We start from the raw sequence: 4,806 nt of genomic DNA, 5'->3' as shown, positions 1-4,806 counted from the left end.
GCCTGAGAACTTAATGTGCAACGCAGAGCTGCCCGCTTCGTCTTCAACAACTAAAACCTGGCTGAAACATTAAGCATAATAGTTCATCATAGTACTAATTTTAACTGCTGCACAACGAATAATGAACTGACGTCTCAACGTCTCAACATGACAGCAGTTGATTCGAACTGTCATTGGAAGTAGAAATCAGAGTGAATGGTAAATTTAACGCTCTCTTCAAAGCATAATCACATTGGCTATTGTCTCCTATCTTCAAAAAATCTTTCGAGAGCCCAAGTCCATATTCACCAAGGAATTTATGAATGAATATAAAATTATGTCTGTGTGGGTCGGTGGCGGGCGGGGGGGACATGCGTGTATGTACATGCATACATCGATCATAATACTGATGTGCGTGTGTGTGTGCATACGTGCGTGTGTGCATGCGTGCGCGCACGTGTGCGTGTGTGTATGCGTGTGCGAGTGAGTGTGCATTATGTCTGTCAGTGCGTTAATGCTTGTTTTTTTGATTGCGTGGATGATGATAGTTGTTCTAGTTTGCAGTTTGTTGGGAGTGGCTGTGTTCTTTGCGTGGAGCAGTTCTGGAGATTTTCAAATGTCGTCGTGATTTTTGTTTGAAGTGTTTCCTCTTTATGTCATATTTTACTCGAGTAATGTGCCTTGAGCATTAATGTATTTTGATGAAAGACGTAATAGAAATAAACTTATTATTATTATTATTATCATTATATGATTGAAGATATGTTATTCTGAGTTCACGATTGTCGCTTTTCTATGCGCGTGCATGTGCGTGTGTATGTGTGCGTATACGTGTGTGCATGTGTGTGTACACGCGCGCGTGTGTATGTGTATGTGTGTGTGTATGTGTGTGTGTGTGAGGAGGGGGGGGGGTGCGGGGGGGGGGGGGGGGGGGGGGGGGGGGCGCGCGGGGGTGCGCACGCGCGTCTGAGCGTGTTCACACTGGCTGACCCACCTTTGCCATTTCCGTTCTGCGGGAAGAGACGTACATACGGTCATTTCCACCAGTACATGACATTTTCATTCCCCCCCCGCACACATAGCTCTGTGGCTGGCATCAGTGGGGACGAAGCAGTACGGATGGCGTGCAGCGGGTGGGGTACGCTATGGTGACGGCACGTGACAGCTAAGACCAATAATCAGAATCGAATGCGCCTGTATACCCCCGAGGAAATGCAAATCTACTCGGAACCAAAGAACCGGCCTCTGCCTGTCTGCCTGTCTGTCTGTCAGACTCCCTCCCCCCCCCTCTTCCCCAACCATCCCCCGCTTTCCTCATCATCACCCCCCCCCCCTCCTCTTGCTCTGCGTCCCCAAGACTTCAGCGTATGCAGACCTATGCGCACTTCGAGCGAGAGAAGCGGAGCACTCACAACTCCAGTCATTAGGAAGGGGGAAAAACTGTTCAAGAAAGTAGGGGTAAGGGAAGCAGGACAGGTTGAATGATCAATAGGTATACTGCATTGTTTCCTCATTGTCCTCCTCCTTCTCGTCATCGTCGTCGTAAAATCAAACAAACAAACAAACACAAAAACAACATGGAAAAGAAAATCAAAATTACAGTTACATCCATGCACGTAAACCTAGGAGATGCCTCTGGTGTTGACCGTTGTGTCAATTTTCCACGAGAGGATTAAAAAAAACCAAAAAAAACCCCAACCCAACCTGAACATGAAAATGATTAAACACTATACAGAAAAATAACAATAATAAAGAAGTGAATGGGCCAGCATGGTACCCAAAACGAACGGAACAAACAACAGAAAGAAAAGGGGGGGGGGGAGCAAGAAATACTGAAAGCGATAGAAAAGAGTACATTTCAGGTACAAAATTTGCACAAGATAGGGATACTGTCAATACTGAATAAGCCCCCAGCATCCCCACAAAATGAATCACGCAACATTTCAAAAGTGATCCAAATTCAAGGATAATTATTTGTAACAACCAAACAATTGTTGTACACTGAGCCAACTGAACCACCCCACCTTAACTGGATTGACGTTGAAATAGTTTGTCCATTTTGTCACTTCTCTCAAACACGAAACCCTCCTCCCCCCCACCCCGGGCCCCCACCTCCCGTCCCCCAACCTCCCAGGGCTCTCCCCCTTCCCCTATCCTCCCTAACTTCACCATTTTCCTCTGACCAGCAGTCACCAAGGAATCACCCATTCCAATCCTCTCACCCCCCCAACCCCCCTCAAGCTCACTCCCCACCTTACCCCACCTTTACCCCCCCACCTACACACCCCAGTCACTAATTGCAGGACTGGGGGGTACGGATGGAACTGAGGCTAGTCATGTACGTGTCCCTTGGTTGGCGGTGTCAGGCCGCCAGGGACCTGTCGGTGATTATGACACATTGATGAGGACATCCAATATGGATGAGACGCGCAAGGCCATAGGGGGACCCAGCGGGGCATGACAGGGGAGGGACATCCACCATTAGGCTTCAGAGTGAGGGGTTGGGTGGGATGTGTGTGTGTGTATGTGTGTTGGAGGGGGGGCGGTGGTGGCTGGAGTGGAAAACCCCTTTTCTTTCTCAAGGGCAGAGTTAATGAGACTGATGCACAGAGCAAATTTGACGATACCTTACCAAAAGCGTGTGGGAGAGTGTACAATTGTGATTGTGTGCACCACAGTGACGACGACGAAGAACAGTGACGACGAAGACGAACAGTGAGTGACGACGACGAAGAACAGCGACGACGAACACGAAGAACAGTGACGACGAACACGAAGAGACGAACACCCAGACAGCTGAGCGCCAGGCCAGAGGACGCTGGCGACGGAAGGCAGCGGCAGGCGGCAACAGCCAACGGAGGCCTGGACTAAGTCAAAGGCAGGCAGAGGGGTTCCCGGGGAGACAGTGGAGGGTCAGCGGAAGGGTAGGGAAGTCGGTGGATGAACACGGAAAGTGGGAACGCTGAAAACACTTCCAGAAGAGGTACCACTACCCCAAGGCTGGAAGTACACACAGAACACAGAGACGAAGAGCACACGACCACTCGGAGGAAACTGATCCCCACTGACGAGCGTCAAGACGGGCAAACAGCCCTGAAGCACCCAAAGACTGGCACGGCTGCCTCTTCTGACAGTCGCGGGCGAAAAGCCCAGAATCTTGTCACTTGCTAGCAAGGAAGAGGCTGATCTCAGTTCAGCGACAGCCTGAACTGAGACTGAGACAGACAGAATTTCGTGCAATCAGCGCAACCCACACTGCTCTCAAGCGAGATGGGGTGGGTGAACAAGGAGGGGGGGTTAAGCACTCACAACGGATTTGTCATGAGATGTGACATTCGATGCGAAGCAATACAACATAATACAATGCAAAACAAAACAATACCATGTAATGCAAACCAGTACAGAACACTACAGTACAGTATAATACAATACAACACATCTTTATCAATGCCTTTAGAAACTCTATGTGTGTCCGTAGGCCTGTCACTTACACGGGACAATCTCTCAGCCACACCATATGCAGATGGACGCATTTACAAAATTCCATTTTCTGTGCTTCGTTTTCAGGTTTTGCTCTGATGGTTTCTGCTCCAGCTGCTGAGTTTTGTGGCCAAGTTCTTACCTGACAAGGATCATGGTTTGGTTACAGGAGGCATCAGCTACTGAGAGTTTTGTTATGATTCGTACGGTTTCTTTGTCAGTGCGTCGACTTTGACCCTCACACACGGTGGGAAACGCAGATTTGACAACATAATAACTTGCCTTTCGCTCACGGTATTGAACAGAGATATGAAAACTCACTTATATACAATTATTTCAATGACCTGTCAATTAATATGGTCCGGAGCAAAATCCAGATGAACTTCGGCGCTAGCGCTAGCGGCCAAGAGAATTATCACCAGAAAAAAGAAGACAAAAACCTGCTGATCAGCATTTATACACACACATAATTATGCCTGATATAAGAGCAAGTAAATATTATTGTTTCTGACTGTTGATAAGAACATACGCGTCGACTGGTGACAACCTGAACACCACTTCATCTGTCCTGCAGTTGATAGTTTTCTTCTGTTTGCTTCTCTTTGTATGTGAAAGAGAGAACCAGGAAATACTACAACTACTACTGATACTACTACTACTACTGCTGCTGCTGCTACAACAACTACCACTGCTACTGCTATTACTAATACTAATACCAATACCCCCCCCCCCCCCCCCCCCCCCCCCCACACACACACACACAGAGTTACTGTTGAAGGTCTTATCAGAAGAAACACGTACCCGTCGATGCTGAAACCATTACGATGTAAAACCGTGTACCCTGGCAATTCAGATATATATCCCAATGAGTTAAAGGCATTAAAGCTGCTTTTTCCCCCCCATGCAGACAACATGTGTCTATATTTCTCAGGCGGCCAGAAAAGCACAATAGATATCGTTTTACCATTGGCTCAACTGCGCTGCCATACCACTTGTCAAAAATGCCAACAGCCGTCTTTTTACCCAAACTATTGGAAACGCAAACAGCAGTCCTTTCATTCACTCAGCACTGGCTCATGCTCTTTGGGGAAAGCAAAACAACTGTCTGTTCACGAATAGACGTCGTTTTACCACTGCCTCAAATTGTTGGCATGGGAAGCAGCCGTCTTTTTACCAGTTACTCCGAAACATTAGACATGAATAAAGAAAGAAAGAAAGAAAGAACGAAATCTGCCTTTTCACTTCTCCAGTGGCTCAGATTGTTGGGAATGCGCTGTAAACAGTTAAAAAATATTATCAACAAATAGCTCTAGTCATCAGAAAAAGAAAGCATTTTTTTTTTATCAC

The sequence above is a fragment of the Babylonia areolata genome, chromosome 22, assembly GCF_041734735.1.
Source record: "Babylonia areolata isolate BAREFJ2019XMU chromosome 22, ASM4173473v1, whole genome shotgun sequence".
NCBI classification, from domain to species: domain Eukaryota; kingdom Metazoa; phylum Mollusca; class Gastropoda; order Neogastropoda; family Buccinidae; genus Babylonia; species Babylonia areolata.
Note: the sequence above shows the minus strand (reverse complement) of the source record.